This window comes from Rhinichthys klamathensis, unplaced genomic scaffold (assembly GCF_029890125.1).
Source record: "Rhinichthys klamathensis goyatoka isolate OS25496 unplaced genomic scaffold, OSU_Roscu_1.1 h1tg000011l_1, whole genome shotgun sequence".
Taxonomy (NCBI): domain Eukaryota; kingdom Metazoa; phylum Chordata; class Actinopteri; order Cypriniformes; family Leuciscidae; genus Rhinichthys; species Rhinichthys klamathensis.
In genome coordinates this window covers 11,525,749-11,550,991 of record NW_026606564.1, presented here as the reverse complement: position 1 = coordinate 11,550,991, position 25,243 = coordinate 11,525,749, and the positions used below count along the sequence as shown (strand labels likewise).

Below are 25,243 nucleotides of genomic sequence, written 5' to 3'. Positions count from 1 at the left end.
CATCCCAGAAGAAACAAGTACAAAATATTTCTGGAAGAGGATGAAGAAGAACCCCCCAGGAACACAAGTGTAAGGAGAAATACCAGCGAAAGTGATGTTGCAATCCTGTCATCTCAGGTAAAATAAATAAAATTCAATTACATAAATAAATATCAGCCAATATAACCTCCAATTCAGTTCTTTTTAATTATTATTAATTTTAATAATAATAATAATACACATTTTGCAATACACGGAGTCGGAGACATTATAAAACTGGCTTAAAGGTAATTTGTTTTTCTTTAGACACACACAGAGGACCAAGTTGGTGCTGACTCTGAAGAAGAAGACACACAACTGCTCTGCAGAGAAGAGGCAGCTAGGCAACTCACTGAGGTATTGAAAAATATTTCTTTTTCTCTTGATTTTACTTTACAGATCTACATATTTCTTTATTGTAATAATATTATTATAATAATAATTTATTTCATTTTGATTTTAGGCTAAATACAGTCAATCCATTGGTAGCACTTTACAATAAGGTTTCATTAGTTAACAGAATGAGCAATATATTTCTACAGTATTTATTAATTTTAAAGTTAATTTCAACATTTACTAATACATTATTAAAATCAAATGTTTTATTTATTACCATTAGCTAATACACTGTGAACAAACAATGAACAGCTGTATTTGTATTAACTAATATTAACATAAATTAATAAATACTGTTACAAATGTATTGCTCATGGTAAGTTCATGTTAGTTAATAGCCTACATTATCTAATGTTATCAAATGAGACCTTATTGTAAAGTGTTACCAATCCATTTACAGTTTACTATTGTAAAAAATATTATATTTTTTGTAAGCCTGAGGGTCATTTATGTTTTTCTTCAGCCAGATGACATATCAGGTGGTGATATAGAAGATGAAGAGCAAAACACACAATGGTTGAGCAATGAAGAGGTAACTATTGTATAGTCTAATAAATGACATGTTTACTTATGCAAATGTGCTATAATGTACATATACTGATCAAGGTCAAGGTGTCTTTATTAGTACCCGAGGGTAAATTTTTTACACATCTTTGGCCAGTGTCTAAATTAAACAATTCTTTTTTTAAGCTTTACTTTTTATGAAGAAGTTATCCTTTATCAATATGTATTTACAGTAATACAGATGAATAAAAAGTTGAGTAAACTTTTTTTTTTTAAACCCGCTGCAAAGCATTTGAGTTACAACTTCAGTAGTTGTTGTGCCAAACAATTTTTGAAAGTTGTACTGGTTGTTCACCCAAATTAAAATGTTAAGTTAAATCAACCTTCCCCTGGATATACTTTATGGGATGTTACCGTAATAATACCATGGAAGATAACATTTCATTTGGGGAAACCGATTGCGCCAACCATTCAAATTTAACAACTAATATTTATATGATATTATAACTGTAAATTAATTTAATTTAAGAATTAAAAAATTTAAGAATTAGTCCACTTAAAAAAGAATTTTACTTAATATTAAATTACACTGCAATCAATTAAATGTGTAATAAAGTTAACCCAAATCTCATGGAGGTGATCATTAAATGATGTTTTATTAACAAAGTTCGGGAGGAGCACGTTCAGATAATTAAACCTAATTAAACACATGTGGAGCACATTTAGATAATCAAACCTAATTAGACACGAGTGGTGCTTAATCAACGAGTTAAGCGCTGTGTGTATATATACAGCAAACTTACCTCCGTTCATTGACAGTTTAACAGCATCCCTCCACCACCCCATCTCCTCACTTATAGTCCTAATACTCTTACAACAACGGGGGGAGTACTCTGGGTTCGGGCAAAATTCCGAGCTCGGAGCCCTCCCCCCGGACAGCACGCCAAATACGCATAATCTTTACTCTGTTTAATTGATGTAAGTGTGAACTCGTGAAAGGTATGACGTAACTATGTAACTTTTTTTTGTTCAAAACATACAAAATGTATATGATGAGCGAATCCGTCATGAATCCATCTTCCAAACCGTATTTTTGTCTTCTCCTGAATCTCTATGGTACACCTACACTCACCGGCCACTTTATTAGGTACACCTGTCCAACTGCTCGTTAACACTTAATTTCTAAGCAGCCAATCACATGGCGGCAACTCAGTGCATTTAGGCATGTAGACATGGTCAAGACAATCTCCTGCAGTTCAAACCGAGCATCAGTATGGGGAAGAAAGTTGATTTGAGTGACTTTGAACGTGGCATGATTGTTGGTGCCAGAAGGGCTGGTCTGAGTATTTCAGAAACTGCTAATCTACTGGGATTTTCACGCACAACCATCTCTAGGGTTTACAGAGAATGGTCCGAAAAAGAAAAAAACATCCAGTGAGCGGCAGTTCTGTGGGCGGAAATGCCTTGTTGATGCCAGAGGTCAGAGGAGAATGGCCAGACTGGTTCGAGCTGATAGAAGGGCAACAGTGACTGAAATAACCACTCGTTACAACCGAGGTATGCAGCAAAGCATTTGTGAAGCCACAACACGCACAACCTTGAGGCGGATGGGCTACAACAGCAGAAGACTCCACCGGGTACCACTCATCTCCACTACAAATAGGAAAAAGAGGCTACAATTTGCAAGAGCTCACCAAAATTGAACAGTTGAAGACTGGAAAAATGTTGCCTGGTCTGATGAGTCTCGATTTCTGTTGAGACATTCAGATGTTAGAGTCAGAATTTGGCGTAAACAGAATGAGAACATGGAACCATCATGCCTTGTTACCACTGTGCAGGCTGGTGGTGGTGGTGTAATGGTGTGGGGGATGTTTTCCTGGCACACTTTAGGCCCCTTAGTGCCAATTGGGCATCGTTTAAATGCCACGGCCTACCTGAGCATTGTTTCTGACCATGTCCATCCCTTTATGGCCACCATGTACCCATCCTCTGATGGCTACTTCCACCATGTCACAAAGCTCTAATCATTTCAAATTGGTTTCTTGAACATGACAATGAGTTCACTGTACTAAAATGGCCTCCACAGTCACCAGATCTCAACCCAATAGAGCATCTTTGGGATGTGGTGGAACGGGAGATTCGCACCATGGATGTGCAGCCGACAAATCTGCGGCAACTGTGTGATGCCATCATGTCAATATGGACCAAACTCCCTGAGGAATGCTTCCAGCACCTTGTTGAATCTATGCCACGAAGAATTGAGGCAGTTCTGAAGGCAAAAGGGGGTCCAACCCGTTACTAGCATGGGGTACCTAATAATGTGGCCGGTGAGTGTATAATAAGTGTTTATATTTGAACTATAGTGTGTATATTTTAGACCAAGTGGGACGCCAGCTGCTGCGGAGTATCCCAGTACCTCCTTGACTGTTCATAGACTTAAACAGAGAGATGAAGCTCCGGCCACAATGTTCTTCCACAAGACACATGCAGTTCTGTTTATTAACTGCTAGAGCGCCAAAAGTTACATACAGTGTGTCTGAAATCACATACTCTCCGAGTAGGTACTATATTTGAATTTGAATTTAATTTGCAAAGTTAAAAACAATATGTTTTATATAATATGAAAGTGTGTATGATGCATGTAATCCGGACATACTACTCTGTCATGTTGTCATTATCATGTGACCAACCAGCATCAGTTACACACCCCTTCACCTCCATTCACAAATACTCTCCCAATGCTTCATGGGATATAAGTGTCTATCGAATGCGCACTTCAGAATCTCGCCGGAAGTAGTAGGTCATCCTGGGACTTATCGCCTACTGTTTTTTTTAAATATTCTTTCAGACGGCTGGCATACTCTTTTTCGCATGTTATATAGTAGCGAAGTATTAGATTTCAGAAGCAGAAATAGTGCACCTTTCACTAGCAACAGAGCATGTGCTAGTGTAATTAGAAAAGACCTTATCGCTGCATCAGCAACTACACATTTACTGCTTTTAAATAAAACAACATGCAGCATATAGCATGGTTTATTGGCTCATCCTTGATTTAAATACAGGCTCTAGTCTTCACCAAAACACAGACAGATACCCTTTTAAACTGCAGCATAATAGAACATTAAACACTCACAGATTTCATTTTGTGCAAAAACACATAAAATAACACTTCAGTTTAATATTTACTCTCCTGATAAATTGAGTTCACATAACTATTTTTCTACTAAAGTGTGATTAACTTAATATTTAAGTGATATGAACTTGTTTTGTTAAGTAAATTTGACTGTTTTACAGTACATTGCTGTATTTCAATTCACAGTACATTTGATTTTACAGTAAACCACTGGCAGCAGAGTTGCCATAGTTTACATAGACTTGATTCTTAATGTGTCCTTACCTGGATGATCCACAACTGTTTTCTGGTTTTGTGAAGGTTGTGCATGAGTAATGTGGACAAATGGAATGTAAAATGACTTTAAATGATCATACATACATTTTTTTCCTTCTCATTTTTCATCTCTAGCATAGCAGTTCAACCAATCTTGAGGATGGAAATATCCCAACCACCACTTGTATCCATGATGGAGACCAGCCTTTGTATCCTGGAGCCAAACTTTCAAAAGGTGAAAGTCTGACTGCACTTCTGGGCTACATGCTACGCCACCATGTGACCAAGGCAGGAAGTCAAGATTTACTGCATCTGCTGCAGATCCTTCTCCCTGAAAACAGTTTACCCTCCACCAACTACATGTTCAATCGTGCTTTTGACACAACCAGCTGGCAGTTACATCATTATTGTCTGAATCCTGACTGTGGAGCTTACATTGGCACACTCGATGTCGAGAGTGTACTATGTCCAATGTGTGATACAGAATGCAAAGTATCAGAAAATCTGAGTAAAGGTTATTATTTGATGTACACCCCCTTGAGAGATGAAATTAAAAATCTTTTTGAAAATCACAACCTTAATGACAAACTATCACAGAAAAACAATTCTGATTGCATCCAAGATGTCAGTGATGGTGCACTGTATAAGAGAATTCCAATGCTGAGAGACCAGAGCAATATATCTTTGACATGGAATACAGATGGTGTCCCAGTGTTTAACTCTTCAAGTTATTCAATGTGGCCAATTCAGTGTACCATAAACGAGGTAGCTCTGTCTGAACGGAAAAACTTTGTGTTGGTGCCTGCACTCTGGTTTGGGCAAAGCAAGCCAAAAATGGAAAGCTTTCTAAAACCATTCATCGAAGAGTGCAGATCTTTAGAATCTGCAGGTGTTGTGTGGTACAACACTGTAACAAAAACTTATGAATGTTCCAAAGTTGCTGCCATTCTATGCACAGTTGACTCTGTTGCAAGGGCTCCAGTGCAAAATATCAACCAGTTCAATGGGGCACATGGCTGTAATTTCTGTACTCATTCTGGAGAGAGAGTGGAAAAGGGTGATGGGTTTACCAGGGTCTACCCACTCTCAGTACCCATTCCTAGTCTGAGAACACACGAGGGCATGATACATGATGCAGAACTGGCCTCTGTAAATAACCCAGTCAATGGTGTTAAAGGACCAAGTCTTTTGACCACATTACAGTGTTTTGACATGGCAGAAAGTTTTGTTCCAGACTATCTACATAGTGTCCTTCTTGGAGTAGTGCGCCAAATAACAGGCTTGTGGTTTGACAACAAAGTGCCAGAAGTAAACGTCAAAAATCCAAGTGTCTTGAAAGAGATAGACAAACGTTTGAAATCAGTGCGGCCACCAAGTGAGATAACCCGACTGCCACGATCTGTAAAAGAACGGCAAAAATGGAAAGGAAGTGAGTGGAGAACATTTCTTCTAATCTCTCCGTTTATACTGATGGGTTTAATCCCGACACAGTATTTCCACCACTGGATGCTACTAGCCTTTGCCATTTATCTGCTAACTAGTTCACATATTTCACATTTGAACATCGACAAGGCTCACATGGCTCTTTGTGAGTTTGTACTTCTAACCGAGTCTCTGTATGGGAAGCAAGAAGTCTCTTACAATATTCATCTCCTCACCCACTTAGCTGAGAGTGTCAGAAGACACGGACCTTTGTCCTTGACGTCAACATTCGTCTTTGAAGGACATAATGGTAGACTGCTCAAACTTTTCAATGGAACACAACATGTACCATTGCAAATAACTCAAAATCTAGCAAGACTAAAAGAGCTAAAAATATTATCGAGAGTTTACATTGCAGAAGACTCCCCGGCACATGAATACGTTTCATCAGCACTTCGGGGTTATTCCTTGTGCAAAAACGTTTCACAGGTCAGTAGCTGCAATTTTTTTGGTCATGGTCAGGTGAAAGAGCTACCACTGTCTCAGCAAATCTTACTAGAGAATTCTGGAATTCATACAGAACAAAATCAAGCCACCTACTTTCAGAGGTTTGTTTGTGATGGGACACTCTACTCCACTGATCACTATGACTCAAAATACTCCAGATGTAATTCCTTGGTAACCATTGGGCAACAGGTTGCAAAAATTGAACACATCATTGTTGTTCAAACACAGGCCACCCCCAAACAACCAGTTTTACTGGTAAGGTTATCAAATCAAATTCAAGCCTTTCACAAAAAGCGAACAGAGTATGTTTGCATGGATTCTCACATACTTAATGTCACATTCTGTGCAAGCTACAAGGCAGTACTTCCAACTGAAGTAACAAACAAATGTATAGAAATTGTAAAAAGACAAGATGGGCTTGTCATTTTGCCCTTACCAAACACATATGAACGAGATTAACAAATAATCAGAATCAGATTTATTGTGACACACCATCTCAATGTAATATGTGAGGAGGATAAAATGAATGCTTTGAGAAAAGAATGTTTATGGTTGAATCATTAGGACAAATTTAGTAAAATTGCATTGTGTATGCTTACCTGTCTATTAATTAAAATAACTCCATATAAATGTTCTAGATGTCTTGTATTAACTGCATGTTTTAATCTCAGAATGTGACAAATGAAATGTATATGTGTATAAAACGTACAAAATGCAATACAAATAAACATGAATTGAAAATCATATGTGCACTCGCTTAATTAAAATAATTTTCTTAAGTAATCTTAAACTTATGGACGGTCACTATAAAATGACCAGAAAATAGCTTACTGAGGCATTATGGCATATTGCCAGTTTCAGATTAGTACTAAAACACATGGCACACATCATTAATATTAAGATTCCCTTTTCCCATCAAGAATGTTTATTTGCCTGGAAATGAGTTTCCCACAACAAATGGAGCATATTTCATATCCTTTTATTCTACGCGGGAAAGGGTCACGTTTCATGCCTCGTTTCTCCTCGATCTACTTTGATACTTCCCTGTGCTCTAACAATCTCCTGTGATGCTTCCCTGTCCTTTAATTATATACTTTGATACTTCCCTGTGCTCCTGTGATGCTTTCCCAGAATGATCTTCTGTGATTCTTACCCGAACCGCATCGATTTCCTGTGATACTCTGATCTTCCACAATCTCCTATTCAAGTAACCTGCGCTCAAACACTCAGCTGTATCGCTTACCTGCACACTCACCCTTGTGTCCTCGTCTGCTGTGTCTTGTGTGTTGGCTTCCTCCGGACACTGCTAAACCTGGTGTCACATCTCCATATAGTTATTCTTACCATCATCATCATCATACAATACCTCCACTGTGCTGTTGTTGTTACTCATCTTGTAATCTATGGTGTGTTACAAACTTACAAATGAGCACAAATTATATTATTGCCACTTAATTTCTGGTCAGGTATGAACTACCACTGTCTCATCACATCTTACTACAGAATTATGGAATGCATACAGAACAAACCTACTTTCAGAGGTTTGTTTGTGACACTCTACTCCACTGATCAGTATTTGACTCATATGGGCTTGTAATTTTGCCCTTATACATAAATACATACACCAAATACAAATGCACCAAATACATATGAACGAGATTAACTAATAATCAGAATCAGATTTATTGTGACACAGTATCTCAATGTAATATGAGGAGGAGAAAATGAATGCTTTGGGAAAATAATTTTTATGGTTTAATCCTTAGTACAAATTTAGTAAAAATGTCATTGTGTATGTTTACCCATGAATTGTAAGAACTCCATATAATTGTACACACACATTTGCATATTTTATGCTTCGGCTATATCTTCATTTTTGTGTTGTTGCTGATTTCGTGATTTTATTTGACAAATTGAATTCTCAGCAAGTGTCGACAAATCACCAAGTGTCATGCTATTTAGATTAAGTTTAATCTAGATCAACTTTTTTATTATTATTATTTAATATAGCCTAACTTAAGGGTTAATGTTGCATAGCAGTGGTCCATAGCTTTTACTTGCTTTACAGTAGTAGCCTACTGTATCCACAGCTACTTAATGTAGTATGAGTGGTAGGTTTATACATGGATTTCAGTACTTCATTATATTGCAAAACTACAGTTGTACTTCATTTTACTGCAGCTGTACTTACAGGTAGTGTGGTTTTACTGCTGTTGAACTACAATGTACTGCAGTTGTACTGTGATTATACTTCATTATACTGCAAATCTGTGGCTGTGCTTAATTATACTGCAGTTATACTGCTTTGAACTGCAGTTTTACTGCAGTTGTACTTCAATATACTGTAGTTGTTTTTTGTAAGGGTAAGATCTTTTATCAATTGTAATACCTCATTTGTGATATATAGGTTAGAGTGTCCATGTGGATGTTTTTATATAGGGATGACTACTAGAAAACTAAAGATAAGATTATCAGAACATAAAAATGCTATTAGAGTTTGTAACCCTCAATATCCAATGGCCATTCATTATAGAGAGATACAAATCATGGTAGCCCAAGTACACTGAAGATAATTGGTATCGAACATATCTCTAAGTCCATAAGAGTAGGTGATCGGGTTAAGAAGTTATTACAAAGAGAATCTTTCTGGATTTACTCACTGAAAGCTACTACATTTCCAGGTTTAAATGGAGAACTAGATTTTGCACCATTTTTGTGAAAATAATTTTCATGAAACTAGTCGTATTGTGTACTATTAGATGTATTCATCCATTGATGTTTATATTTTGATTTGTGTTACTTGTTCTACTTTATTCAATTGAATATATAATATCGATTTGTTATGCTTTGGTTTGTATACTGTAATTAAGATATCGACGAAATATTTCATTTGGATTTATATAATTTTTTTTTTTTTTTTTGTGATTTGACCTTTTATTATGTAAGATATTATTTAATTTGTTGAACTCTGCTCCCTGCTGGTTACTTTACATAGTGTGACCAGGTGTTTGCTATTTAGATTGATGAACTGCCACTTAAAATGCACCTGTGACTTTGTTTGTTACACACACCCTGACGAAGGCAATAGCCGCAACGCGTGGGTGTATCTGTATCTGTCACCAATTTTAAAGATAAAAGCCATGATTCAATAAAGGCTTTTTAATACTTGTATACACAATTCGAGTGCCTTGGAGTATTACTTTGATCAATAAGAAAACTGTTTAAGTACCAGATCAATAAGCAGTATTGAGAAAAGTAAGTAATAGTAAGAGTAGTAATACCGTTAAAACCTTAACTATACCCATCCCTAGTTATTCAGAGCTGTAAATTGACAAGACTGGTGGAAGTCTTCCATAAACAGACGGCACACACGACTAATCAATAGTTGATGATTGCAGCTATAAGAATAATATTGTAAAAATATTCACAACTTTTCCTAAATGTTTTCTTAAACTTAACAGTATTGGCTGCATTATCACTGTATATTTTTAAAAAAGTAACATCTTACCTCAAATCAGGTTTCACAGTCTTCTGCAACAGAAAGGTAAAAAAAAAAAACATTGTTTATAAAAGAAAATCTATTGCATTTAACAAATATAACATATATAGACTTCAGACTCATGCGATTACACAGAGATATCATGTAAAAGGGATGTCATGAGAACCAATACTTTGGTACAAAATAAATAACAACATTTAAAAAAACCATGACTTTACTGTACATTTAAGGAGAACTCCGGCGCAAAATGAACCTTTGGTCTAATTACACATTGTTAACCTAGTCAACCGTTATCTGAGATTTGTTTTCATGATTTTAGAATGTAAAAAGTTTTATCTCTACAAACAGTTTATCCTATAAAGCTAGTATAACGCTAGTATATTGGGCATAGTGTAATGACAAATAAAAATCGCTTGTTAATACCACTAACAAGGCTCAAAATAGCCCCACACTAACACGGTAGCATAATGAGGGTCCCTACCTTCAAACCGAAGCATTGAGAACTTTGTCAGTGTCCAGACAGTTTAATAAGAAGATATTTTAAACATACAGTCAACTTCGCGTATACAGACAGGAGCCATCTTTGAAATACAGTCTTTACCAGTCGATCAACGAACGCCGATCCAAGTGCGCTGGTGAGAATGTGAACGAGCTATAAGGGTGAGTGGGTCCCACGCCCTTGAATAATAATGAGCTAAAGGCTGTAGTTTTCTTAATATGCAATGAAATTTATCTTCCGTCCTATCGTGTCGCAAAATGACGATATTTACGTCACGATAGGACGGAAGTAAAACACTTAAATCCTTTTTTCTCCCATCTCAGAAAAAAAAACAAGCAAAATTCCACCATCATTATAATATATGACTGGGTTTCTAACAATACAAACCTTAATGCAAATGGGTGAAGTGACCCTTTAAAGATAGAGATCTACTGTAAATTAGAAAAATGTTGAGGATGACTGAAATGTGGGGTGTATATATACTTATCCAATTGGCATATTATGACGTCATCAGGGGCGGCCCTCTTGAATTTCATAATATTCAGGAAATAGTAGATTTTGAACTGATGTTTGAACTTATTTGCAAGATTTTTTTTTGTTTTGTTTTTATCCTCATTCCAAATGATGAGAAAAGATAAACCAACAATAAAAGGAGAAAGTACTAAATTATTACTATACTATATAGTAGTAAAATGCATGTGAACAGTATAGCCTACTTTTTTATCAGTTCATCAGTAATATTCAGAAAACAGTAGATATTGAATTGATGTTGGAATTCATTTACATGCTTTTTTTTTGTCTTTTTATCCTCATTCCAAATGATCAGGAAAAGAGGAAATCAAGAGTAAAACTATAAGTAACTATAGTAAATTATCACATTATTACTATGCCATAGTAAAATGCATTTGCCTATTTTTTGATCAATTGACCAGCTATCTGCCCAATCAGGTACCTCTAGCAACAGCTCTCCTATGTACACTAAGACCACGTCCACCCCTGCCACCCCCATCCCCATTGGGCAAATGATCAAAATGATCTGTTTGTACTTTGTGAACACTCGCGCCTTGCGCGGTGGCACCATTGCACAGCAAAGATGTACCGGGAGAGGCGCGGGCGGCACCATTGCGCAGCAAAGATGTACCAGGAGAAGCGCAATCATTAAATGGCAGATCGTCATTTCCAAAAGGCAAATATTCCCCTTCAGAGTCAGAATCGGCGAATAACATTTGCAACACATCCACACGGTACAAATTTTTATTAGCCATTTGACGATTTTCTCTCACAAATCTTACAATTTACTCAGACGCTTTATTTTTTATTTATTGACTTTTGTATACATTCTCAAAATTAAATAGGTTTTTACAGTGTATTTCAGGTGAGGAGGTGGGGGATGAAGGGAGAGATGGTTTGTGTGTGTTGTGTCCTGTTGCATATGCAAGATTCAGTAAAATTTTTTAGCCTTTTGCTCCATCAAAGGTCCAACCAGACATGTGAGCTGCGTCTCAAATGTTCGTTTTGCATATGCGAGATTCAGTTCAAGTGTTAATCCCAAAGAAGGCCAAAGGCGGCCTTTTGTTTCACATTGAGGGGTCAAGCAGACATTCTGGCACCAGCCTTACAGGAAGTCAGGTTTTGCACCTGAGTCAGATCTGTCTGTTATTGGCTGAATCCCTTCAAATCTCTCTGTTATTGGCTGAATACTTCAGTTATCCACACAGCACAGTTTGAAAAGTGTCAACCGAATGTCAGCTCCATCTGCACTTTTGTCAAAGTACTTTTGCTAAAAAAATTAATGTATCGGAAGCTGAATACTTAATTATAAAAGTACAACAGAAGGACAACACAATTTAATTATATTCAAAGTAGAAAAATAGAAAATATACTCAGGTACTGAAACAAACGCATTTTCTACATCTGGTATTAAATTACAATGAAGTTGTTTTTTGCACCCTGGAGTGTCTAGTATTTTGTAGTTAGAGATATTCCTGCTTTCTGTCCCCAGCATTCCAAAACCAATGCAATCCTACTGTAAGATTTTAAATTGGTCACTAATTCACTAGGTTATTTGGATCTAATTGTAGTTTCTTAATGAGAGGTTTTATAACTGCCAGCTTGAATATTCTTGGAACAGGACCAAAAATAAACACAAGTTAATATTGAGAAGAGGCTCTTCCACTACAGGTAACACTTCTTTCAGTAGTTTAGTGTGTTGGATCTAATAAACATGTTGGTTTAGATGCAATGATACATTTGTTTAGCTCTTCCTGTCCTATAGTTGTAAAGCGCTGTAGTTGTTTTTGAGGGGCAAGAATTGTGAAATATAAATACAAACACATTTAAAATACAAAAATAAAATAGCATTTTATAGTATTACACAATGTTGTTAGTTTTGTTACAAATTTATGAAAGTGCAATAAAGCCATTCATTTTATAATTGTTATATGTCAAGGTTCAAACTATGTTAGGTATTAACACTAAATGAGTCTTGAGATGCTCTTATGAAAACCAGACTGAAAAAGTTGTGCACACCCGCTTAGGAGCATAAACAGAAGTTAAACTTTCAACTGTTGGTTTCACTACAGGATTTAAGATGAACTCAATGTTCTATTGAGAATGTTACTGTCCTCTACCAGACAAAAAAAAATCCTATGTAAGGTTCTATAAAAATAATGACAACTAATTGGTTAAGCAAAGTTGTTTAAAGAACAGTTTAACAGACAAAACACTCTGACGAGGACAAAGTAAATTCAAGTTCTTTATTGAACCTAAATGACAATATATACACGTGAACGAAAGAAAGAGAACATTTACAGATCTATACACTTCAAAAGAAAGTTTTGCACTTAAAAGTGAACACTTATTTTCAATCTTAACTTAAAGGTATAATTTCCTCAAAATGTTCTGTACTGTTAACAATATACATTATATACAATATAAAGGGTTTACAAAACTTTTGTAAATGCAAGTAACTAGTTAAAACTTGTCAAGTACCATTTAGAACAGCAAGACATCATCAAAATCAGGGTTACCTACAACATCTGTCTTCTGGTCTTTATACACTGGTATAGCTGGTGAGATGGAGGCTGGTGAGATGGCAGTGGAAGCTGGTGCTGGAACCTCTAATTTTTGTCGTTTCAATGTTGGGGGAACATCAGCTGCAGCCAAAAGTTCATCATCTTCAATGGATTTCTCCTCCTGACCAACCTCAGTTAGTTTGGAAATGCTGGTAATTTCGTTTTCAGGAGTATACTGAATTGCTAAAGGGCCAGATGAAAGAAGAAATTCTTCTATTTCCTGACTGTCCATCACATCAAATTTGCACTGACCCTTGAGGAATCGGCCAAGGACAGAATTTGTGATGGACAATGACAGCTCCTCATTGCCCATCATAAAATTTACAGTGCCTTTACATTGGTTATGTAGCTGCATCCTTTCCGCAAAATCTTGCAGGACTGGCATCTATGAAAAGGTGATTTTGCAGAAAGGTCAAATTGTGGTGTTTGACATTTGGGGCAAAGTTTTAGTGCACGAATAGCAGCCCCTTCAATTGGTGAGGAAAGGTGATTCAGTAAAGTTGTGTGGGGGATAATTTTGTTTGGTGTTGTATCTGAAATTGGTGTCTTCATGGGTGTGATTGTGGTATGCCGTGTTGTGGTAAGTGTGAGGTTTCCATTGTGCTTTCTGGTTGAAAGATTTGTGAAAGTGTAAGACCAGTTATCTTCTACCAACTCAATGAGGCGGTCCCAGACAGATAACTCAATACACGAGGTGGAGTCCGCAACATAGCAGGTCTTGCACTCCAAGTTTGTTCCCCGAATGTTAACTGTGCTGCTACTTGGTAGAATGCTGTAAACAGCTGCTGGCAGTGTTGAAATTTGTAAGACACAAAAAAACTGTATTAAAATGTGTAAAAAGGCATTTATACATTGTGTGCCATGCATTTGTTTTCCATTTAATTGCACAGTGTTGATAGGACAAGTAGACCACTAATGTATAAAATATATACAACTTTAGTAAGGATTGAATTTGGTGGCATATGATAATTACAATAATCAGCTTACAATACTATAGTAAGGATTGAATTTGGTGGGATATGATAATTACAAAAATCAGCATACAGTACTAAAGTTTATACAATTACAGTTAATTATTATATTAATAATGCAAATTCAAAGTAAGTTTAGATAATGCTAATCTAAATTTGCACAAAATGTGAATATATTGTTAGCAAAAATAAACAGGAGATGAATATATAATAATGGTAAACATTTTGAAATGATACATACCTTGTGATTAGATGGCAGAGTCTTGATGTCAGCAATTGTAAGCTGAGAACAGGATCTAGGTGGTAGGTGTGGGAACGTTACATCGGTAACATCGATTGTGCTCTCCCGGTTGATAAGCACATCAAATGTTTTGTCATCTGTCAGGCGTACAAAGTGCATAAAACAAACATTAAAAGAAAGAGGCAAATAATGACGGTCCCTTTTCAATCTAAAAATGAATTACAAATAAGTTCCTGAATAGCATATTTCCTGACAAAGTATTACTAAAAAACAAGGTGATGACCAATAGCTGGTTGTAAATAGTAGCCATTTTTACTATCATATTAATGGAAGTTTACCCAGAAACAGTTTAACTTATCCACTCAAGCAAAAACTATAGACATTTCTAATAGCATACATTTCTTTATAAAGTACAAAAACATCTGTAACAGAAAGTTAACTGAAATTGACTACTGAAGAAAGAGGAAACTGAATACTTACTAATTTTTTTCCTGGCATTGTGAACCTTCACAGCAGTTTTATTCCGTGCAGTAGGGCTGGGCAAAAAATCGATTTAATCGATTTATCGATTTTGTAGTTTAAAACGATTTTTATTTTGCAAACTCGATTTTTTTGCCACAATAGTTTTTTCGGACTTTTCCGTGTTTCGTCCTTGTGCGTTAGGGCCCTTACATAGTCAACGCATCGGTACGCATACGCGTGCGCAAGGCTACACATCGCTACGCTTCGGCCACCATTATGCGTCGATGCGTAGCCAAATGTGTCATCCTAGTTTTTGATACGCGACGCGCCGATGCACGCAATACTATGCGTTGTCGGTGGGGGCGACATTGCAAGTAATGTACATAAAAAGGTATATTATTATGTTTACAGAAGAAGAAGATTTGAATACAATGGCGGGCGAAGAGGAAAAGTTATGCGAGCTTGTTCGTATACATCCTTTGTTGCCGCCGATGTAAAATCAGCAATGTGCACTCCTCTTCAGTTGCCATTTGGATCGGAATATTACGTGACCCGACTCTAGACTTTACTACCCCCTGCTGCGCGATCGGTGTATTGCATTTCACGCATCGCCGGTGACGCTTGTGTACTATGAAAAGGAGCGCGTAGCTCGCGTTGCTTGCTCGCGTTGACTATGTAACGGCCCTTACCGTAGCGCGATATGAGCCAGCCCCCGCCCCGCGTAACAGTCAAAACAACATGGCATCGTGTAGCAGAGAACTAACGTTACTTCCAAAGAAAGGCACAGGTAATTCCGTAATTTGGAACTGGTTTGGTTTTGATGCAGCAGACAAAACACAGACGAAGCCTTGCTGCAAAATATGTTTCTAGGCTGTTGCTACTGGAAGCAGCAGTACAACAAATCTTTTCCAGCACCTGAGGAAGAAACATCGCGAAGAATGGGAGAAGTGCAGCCGGCTCCGTAGCGAAAACGGCTCCTCTAGCACAGGGGTTTCCAAACTATTCAGACCGCGACCCGCGAGGATGGCGGCTCATCCTCTTCTCTGCCCTCTGTATTTTCTGCTGATCCCGCTCTCTCATCAGCAGGCATCTCTGCTCCCTTCTCGTTCTCTTTTGATGATAATAACCACCGTTTCATTTTTTATCAAGTTTACATCTCAAAATAGACCGATCGCTGTTTAGCAAAACATCAAATGTGCATCTAGCTAGCTAGCGCATGTTGTTGTGCTGTAAATTGTGATTGACACGTCACACTGTCATAATTAATCGGAGCAAACAAAGTTTTATTTCCAGTTTATTTAAATTATCCTAAATTTATACTCGCATCATTACAACCTTTTTTAGAACGAGGAAAAAAAAGATTGGATAGGGAAAGCTCTGGCTTCGTGTGGATGTGGCCTAAGACACTCTTCTCCGCTTCTCAAAATCATAAAACAGTCTTTACACACAGTTTTTTAAATTAAAAAAATGGTTCTCTGAATAAGTACAGCATTTTTTTTTTTTTTTACTTTTACACTGCAACCAAGCAGAGACAAGTTTCCAAAGTATGTGCAGGACTTCATTCACGATTGAGGCGGGTGGATCTACTGAATGAGGTTTTGCCGACAGTTTGAGGATCCACTCGAGTTATGAGGTTTAGTCACAAGCTCTTATAAAGTTCAATTCAAGTTCTGGTATAAAGTATAGCCAAAAAACAACGAGCTTATTAACCGGTATTTTTTCTAAACAAATAATTTTCAGAACGATAATGTTACAGAAGGAAAGAATAAACAGAAATGTTAAAATACTGATTCTGCTCGGAGTGAACCACCTAACTTTTTTAAGCCCTGAATGTTTTCAATTAGAAATTTAACAATTGCTTTTATTTTTTTTAGCAAACAAAGTGCTGCACAACAGATGTTTACTGTTAAAAGTAAAACATGGAAAACAAATTTGATTGTGTGATTATTCCTTAATAAATTTATAAACTTTATTTCTTATTACTGTGAAAACTACATTGTACTGAACAAGAGTAATATTTTCGTAATTTCTTCAAGTTAAAACGAACTTTAATTTTGACGGGTTGTCGTGAAGACCTTAGAGTTACTGTGTGCATAGTTTTATCAAATAAACTGGTGAAATGTGACTAGTGAAGTGACTCAGAGCAGGTCTAGAGATTAAGTTCATGTGTTCACGTCCTTATTTAGTGAGAGATGGCAGACGCTAAAAACACCTCGAGCATCTTGCATGCTTGAGAATGTATACAATAGTACTCTTATTTAGCTTTAAAATGTACAGACGTTAGAGCATATTGTGACATTCTGCATTACACTCTAAATTCCATTTTTATGACTGGATTCCACACGATTCCGTTTGTCGCATTGTGGAAATCATAGGGCCCTAAATCTTCAAGCTCATAGATACTTTTGGACCAAGTATTCTCTCTATTATAAATTGCAGTCTGACCAGTGGGTGTGTTCCTTCAAGTCTTAAGCATGCGGTTGTCCAGCCTCTTCTTAAAAAACCTGGCTTAAATCCTACAGATCCAAATAATTGTTTGGCCAATATCTAAGCTACCATTCTTATCCAAAATATTAGAAACAATTGTTTTTAGTCAGCTTACATTTTTAACAAAAAATGTTTTTGATAAATTTCAATCTGGTATTAGATCAGGTCATAGCACAGAATCGACTCTACTTAGGGTAGTTAATGACCTTTTAGTAAAGACCGACTCTAGTACCAATGTTGCTTTGGTTTTGCTAGATCTTAGCTCAGCATTTGATACTTTTGATCATTTAATCTTGGTTGAACGTCCAAGGAACTGCTTTAAGCTGGTTTGCCTCTTATCTTCAAAATAGAACCTTTTCTTTTAAAATTGGAAACTTTTCCTCATCAATAGCTTCGATCACATGTGGGGTCCCTCAAGGTTCCATTCTGGGACCAGTGTTATTTTCATTGTATATGCTTCATCTTAAATCTAATGCAATTTAAACCAATTAATAACTGACTACTTGAAAATTACAGACAGGTGTGTTGGAACTGAACTCCACATGACCTGCCTTGAATATCCCTGCATGAGCTCTGTATGCATTTAGAAGTCACATAATACACTACAATAAAACTATTGTTTCAAAGTGGGGTTTTTTTTACATTACACCACACATTCACAAATTATTCATCATTTCATAAATATTTAATTTATGAATGTTATCACTATCTCAAAGTATCACCAAATGTCTAGAAGTCTATAATGTAATGTGAATGCCTAGAAATTGTTTGTTTTATATACATAGTATTGTACAACAGTCTTAGGCCACCGTTTGATGTTGTTTTAGCAATGATAATGACCATATGTGGCAAGAATTTAGTGTGAACTCCTTAACACTTGAGCAATAGAAGTAACCTGGCTTTCATAAACTAAAATGGAATGGAAAAGGACTAGGAAGCCCAAGAAAACTTCTGATGAGAAGTAATGTAAGCTTCACAGAGTTTCTTCTCTGACACTTTCTTCTTACTGATGTTTGCCTAAAGAAGCCATTTTGTACAGATTTTTTATTTTATTTGTGTCCATATTTCCTTTATTTTCTGTTTTTATCTTAATAAAGAGAGTGAAATATGGATGATCATTAAAGCACTGCTAAAACAAAGCTGGTGGTGGTCTCTGATTTCTGCACAGTACTGTGTATATATATAATTGTTTATTCTTTACATTAACCCAAATGTGTAAATGATCATAAGATGTTTTTGTCATACAATTTATTTTTTAGCAAGGATTTCCAGAACAGAAAGGAATCTTTCATCCCTTTCTTTAATTTCTTTCTCTCTCCTTTCCTCTTTCTCGCTTGCCTCCCGGTGCCATCTCTCTTCTCTTTCTTCTCTTGCTTGTCTTTCCTCTCTCTCTTGTCTCTCTCATTCTCTTCTGTCCTCATTCTCCTCCATTTCTCTCCATAGTCTCTCCTCCATCTCCCGGATAAAGTCCTCTATGACTTAACCTGCGCACATATTTTAAAAAGCACATAACTATAGAATTCTGAATGAGCATGTGAGCATGTCAGCGTTAATCACAGGTTCGCGTTTAAAGTCTGATCATTTCGACGGAGGTGAATCAATCAAAGTTAACTTTAGCTGGAAGTAACATTATTCAAGAACCGCTATAACGCCAAAACAATCTGTTACCTTAAATTATATGTTTATCTCTGTAAAGCTACTTTGAAACAATCCATTGTTAGAAGCGCTATATAAATGAAGATGACTTGACTTGACTTGACTTTAGGCCTTTTCCTGGCTCTCGCCTCACTGAGGATGAAGAGGCCACAGCAACATCCGGCCCACAGGAGGCAATGAGGGCAGGAGGAGTGATGGAGGGTCTGCCCCCAATGGGAAAGTATGGAAACTAGGGGTGTAACGATTCATTCGTTTTCTCGATGCATCGATTACAAATCCTGACGATGCATATGCATCGATCTTGAAACATGTATTTCGAATCGTGAATCGTTTATTTCGGTCAACATTCGATTTAAAATGCTAAGAATCGAATAATTTGCGATTCTATATCGATTCAGTGCTTTAAAACATATAAACATTAAATGACTACATGCGCGAATTAATGAGGCGTTGTGCGGCGTCATTTCGCGTCCTCACAGCTCTCACATACTCGCTGCACTCTTACCATCTTTCACTGGATTTCGCTCGCGCTCGGTCCCATATAGCTCTCATCTACAGATTTTTGAGCAGTCCATGTTTGAGCTCTCCTCAGGACAGCCACTGGTGTTCACATGAGCAGATAACAGCTCTCTATCGAGAAAGCAAGCCATTGATAAAGCTGCCATATCATTGCGCGGTCACTGCTATGAAACAACGCGTTCGTTGCGTGGAAACGTCACCGTTATTTTCTTTAAGTTAAGATACTGAAGTTTTACGGAAATGGGTCATACCCGTCCTGAGCAGTTAAAGTAAAACCCCACTTATTCAAGGGTGCGCATTTATTACATGGAAAGAGAAAACGTATAATAGGTGTCTAAAATGTCTAAAATGCACACGCTTCCGATTAATCATGAATGATAAATAAAATGTAACTTAATGTCGTTAAACTGAACTGATGAAATAACTACAACATTAATTACACTGAAATAAGAGCACGTGGTTTATCTATCAATCAGATGCGCATTAAAGTTGCATTCGTAATCGTTAATATAGCACAAGTAGACAGCCGGCACGTTTTCTTTCAGAATCACAAGGAAAATGTTCAGTCGGATAAAGAGAACAAAGAGTAGCTATTCCATGAGGAAACGTTAGTTAAGGTTTAGTTGGGAAAGTTCATGGTATTTTTAGTCTCACAATGAAGGATGTTTAATGTACCAGGAACACTTTAAGGTTGTGTATCCATTCCTACAAAATAGTTAGCATGATGAACTATACTTTTAAAGCCTTTTTAAGTCTTGGTTTACATTTTTACAAATGCTAATTTATAGGCTTTGGAAATATTTTTTTATAATAATAGATTCATTAAAAACTAACATGAACTAACATTAACAATAGACAAAATGTCGTTTTTTTTTTTTTTTTTTTTGGTTCTCTGACCCCCGAAGGCAGCTGTATAATTCACACCCTGACTAAGACCCATTGGGGGAAGCATTTAAATAATCCTATGAATGCATATAAAAAATTAAGAATCGAATCGAATTAATCGAATCACATCGAATTTTAATGTGAATCGCATTGAATCGAATCTTTCTGAATTTGCAAAAATTGTTCTTGAATCGAATCGAAAACCTATGAATCGTGAATCGAATCGATTCGCTGCCTGTGTGAAATTACAATAATTGAAATAAACTACAAATAAACATTAAAATAGATTTTTAATTATTTAAGTAAACTCACTCAAAGCCTGTGATGGCAGCATTCCGCTTTCTAGTGAAGAGGGTTTCATGAGCCACTCTCCACCGGATAAGCAGACGTGTGTGCTCGTCTGTCCCTGTAACATCCAAATAAGATTCACATTCCCACTGTTAGTTATCTGTGCTCAGTACTACCTCTATATGTTGAGGTTGTTGCTGATAAGTAGCTTTTTATCCATCATAAATGTTCCACAATTTTACTTATGTTTAGTTACTTTATGTACATTACTTACATTCGTCTAATGCAAACAGTGTTGACAACAGTGAATTCTACTACACAATAGTACACATACATCACTCAGATGTCTATTTCATATCTATTAGTCGTAGTCAGCTTCTATTCTTATTGAAGATTTTCTTGCCAGATGTTAAATAGACATTTAGTAATTGTATTTAAGATGTATGGTTTAAAATGTATGCAAATCCACTTTGGAGACGTATGTGTCCTTACTTGAGCTCCCCTGTTAGCTATAATCAAATGTGTTTTTACAGCAAAATCACAATTTAGCCTACTATACTATTAAGCATCTTTACACCTTCAACAATTCAACAGTTTACTGTACAGTAGTCCAACACATGCGATTTGGTTTGTAATACTCACATTTGAAAACATCCATTTTCGTCTTTTCCGTCATGTTCGAGTGTGACGTATCCTCTTCTTTATGATGTATGCTCTTCCTTCTTCTTTATGACGTATGCTCTCCCGTGGCCTCCTGGGATAGTAAAGTATCTGTCGAAGGGTGCTTCAGAATCTGGGCAGAAGCAGTAAGTTGTAACCCAGGTTACGAAAAAAAAGCATTAACACATGAGTATTTATTCTCTTTAAATTTTATTAGTTATTTTTGTGTGTTTTAGAACAGCCGATTAAAATAATTTTTGTTTGGAAGGATCGACCAATGAGAGTTGAGAATGTTGTATAGCGCACTTTTGTGTTCCGGATTTCGCACGCGGTTGGAGCTCGCGCTCTCTTTAATCGGCAGAGCAAACGAGAGCAGACGTGATTCAGATCTCTCCAAAGAAATTTGAGTATTTGATTTATCCATTTGAGAAAAATTGATTAGAATTGAAGTTATATTGGTCCAGAGACGATGTAGCGAAAGAGGAGAAGTGAAATTTGATGTGAAAGACTGTTAAATTGATTTTATAATGTGTGACGCAGTTGTGGAGAAGCAGCATTGTCAACGCATAGCGCGTTCACATATTAAAGATGTTGTTTATTGAAGAAACACAGATCTGTAATTAGAAAAAAGGGTTATATGTTCAAGTTCATCGGGTCTTGGAAAGTTTTTTTTTTGTCTTTCCTGATTTTATTTCTTCATCATTGTGACGAGTGCTTGCTGTGAATCGTTAAGTCGAAGCTGCATTGAGTCGATGCTTTCCGGATTGGAGTTCCTGGATTTCGTTTCAACTCTCATGTTCACGGAGGGAGTCGGGACTGCCGAGCCGCACAGATTTAACAGGGAGTCGTGATTGTATAAAACTGATGTTTTCGTTGCCGATTTGGATGGTAGGAAATTGAACTAACAACACTTACACTTTTCACTGTTCAATTGGAAGGATTTAGTCACGAGGAGAGACTGAGTAACGAACAATAGCCGACCATTGTCGTTTAACGATTTCAATAGTATTCACAAGATTGTGAATATAACTTCAGACTCCACTGAACTCATTTTGAAGCCTGAGGGGTTAAATCCCTGTGAAGGGAATTAAATGTGAATTTATTGGGTTTATTTGTTTGTTTTTTCTGTGTTACTTGATCAAATGTAATTGTCTTCTTTTTATTTTATTGTTTACTTTCTTGCTTTTTATTTTTAAAATTAGGAGCCAGAAGAAGAAACCTAGTTAACAAAAATTTCAAAAGGTATCAAATAAGGAATTAACTTTAATTGAAAATTGAAAATTAAGTCATAAGGTGAATTCAGTGTTACTGGTGTTGACTAATTTTTTTTTTTTTTTTTTTTTTTTCAAAGAAACAAAATTAAATCTAGTGAAACCTAGAAGGGAACAAACAAGAGGTTAATGTATAAATTAACATAAACAGTGGTTAAAAGACAAGTGATTATACTTACCTTTCGAGATCTTTAGAATATTTGAAGTCCTTGAAACCTATAAGAAAAAGGTGTTTACAGAATTTGTTTTATTACATTGTATTTTATTTTTCTTTCCTGTATTTTCTCTTTTTTTTTTTTTTTACTCTTATACATTCCATTTACTGAATTCAAGTTTTGCATTCAACAACAAACAATACATTCAGAAAAACCTTATACTTTGTGTGAGTGACTCATTATTGTTGTGACATCCTTATTCTCTGCAGGCGAATTTTAGTCTTCTGATTGAACTGGTCCATACTCAGATTTTGTGTCTGTATCAAATTGAGTGAAGGGTTACAAAGTCATCCCGGAACTTCTCGCCTACTCTTTTATACTGTACTGTAGTACTGAGGTTTCTGACATACTACTTATTTCACGTACTGTTTTCTCCTACTATATAGTAGGAAAGTAGGCATATTCGAACGCATTATAAGTATACGCAAGTCCGAATCTCGCGAGAATTAGTACGTCACCCAGGTCATTCTCGCCTACTCTTTTATGAATACTGTGGATTCCTACTTACTTTTTCGCTCGCCTACTGCTTTCCCCCTACTATATAGTAGGGAAGTATGCGGTTCCAAATGCAGCCACAGAGTTATGAGACACGCCTCCACTCAGAAAATCCATTCCGCAGTTTGCAGCCAGCTAGCAGGAAAGCATTGAGCAGCATTAACATGTCCGCTGTGTGGAAATACTTCACACTGGAAACACCGCAGAGCAAGACGGAAAAATGCAATGTTAGCAAAGCCGTAATTCAGATAGGCGGAAGCTCCCTCGCATCGGTCAACACAACGGACGGAATCAAACATTTAAAAAAGCACCACGTTAAAGAGCATTTTTTAGCCAGGGGGCAGAAAGACAACGGGAGCCGTTTTATTGATAGAGAGAGAGTGTGTGTATGTGTGTGTAAGATGTTTACAGTTATACTTTTCTTATATTTCAAATATTTCATCTTTTAAAACCTTGATTTGTTGATGCTACAAGAGCCAGTGTACTTGATTTGTGCTGTTCAGATGCACACTGTTTTATTGATACTGTGTGTGTAAGATGTTTACACTTGCACTTTTCTAATGTTTCAAGACTCAAGTATTTGACATTTTGAGAATGTAATAAATATTGACATGACAATCAATTTGAAACCCTTACAGTTGCATATTTGTTTTCAGAATGGGATTTTTCCTGTTAACAGGATTTCCTGTTTTTCTGACCTTATACTTACCTCAAGTTGCCTTTTGGGACATACATGCATATATACGTACATATCATACTTGCCTGTTGAGAGGAGTTTATTTCAGCATCATATAAAATCAACAATAATGATAATAATAATAATATTAAAGCAAACACAGCTCTGGTATCGGAATAGAATCAGTATCGACCGATATCCAAATGCAGGTATCGGGATCGGAAGTGAAAAAATGTGGATCGGTGCATCCCTAACTGTAATGTTCTGTATCTGGGTGTAAGTCAGTCTTCTCTGTCACATCTTCAGAGAGTACAAAATGTGGCAGCAAGGTTTCTGACAAATACAAAAAAGAGGGATTATATATCCCCTATTCTGGCCTTGTTACACTGGCTACCAGTTCATTTTAGAATAAAGTACAAGGTACTTTTGTATATTTTTAATCTCTGAGATCCCAAAATCAGTTGCTCCTTGAAATTCCTCGGTCACGCTTAATAACTCAGTCGCTGGTCCTAAGTTGTGGTATGGGTTACCAATGTTTATAAGATCCTCTACTTCTGTAACCATGTTTAAAACTCAGCTTAAGACATTTGTTTGATGAGGACTTATGTCTCAGCAGGATTTGGAAAAACTTGTCCATGCTTTTATCTTCAGTAGAACACTAAAAATCCACAAAAATTTGCCAAAGAGATGTGAACGCCTCTCGGATGTTCCAATGAAGGCCACAGCTATTTCTTTTCTGTCAATATTTTGCAGTTTCTCCCTGTGGACATGGCAGACTGATAATGGCACAGTCACGAGCAGTGACTGTGCCATTGTGGAGCGGAGCCAGTTCTTCAAACGTCGCAGGGCACTGAAACTCCGCTCAGCTTCGCAAAAAGACAGGGACCACAAGCAACAGCCTAACCAGAGCCTCCACTTGGTGAAACAGCTGTCTCAGTTCTGGCACCATGGTCTTCAGGATCTGACTGACTTCCTGACAATAATGGAACTGGTAGCTTGCTTTCAGCATAGCCAGTTGCACTTGCAGCAGCTCGGCGTCCAACTCCGGGTATAGCTCCACTGCCTCACTCAACTCTCCTGTCCGAAGGTGTTCCTCCAACTTGGCCAGAT

At 36.8% G+C, this 25,243-nt stretch overlaps 1 long non-coding RNA gene across 1 annotated transcript; it reads left to right on the top strand.

Moving 5' to 3' along the window:
• The first annotated feature begins 265 nt into the window (after positions 1-265).
• On the top strand, positions 266-4,825 carry LOC130099702 (uncharacterized). The gene is made up of 3 exons (XR_008808439.1): positions 266-375; positions 878-946; positions 4,442-4,825. It is a non-coding gene; the product is annotated as an uncharacterized LOC130099702 (long non-coding RNA).
• Positions 4,826-25,243: the final 20,418 nt, after the last annotated feature.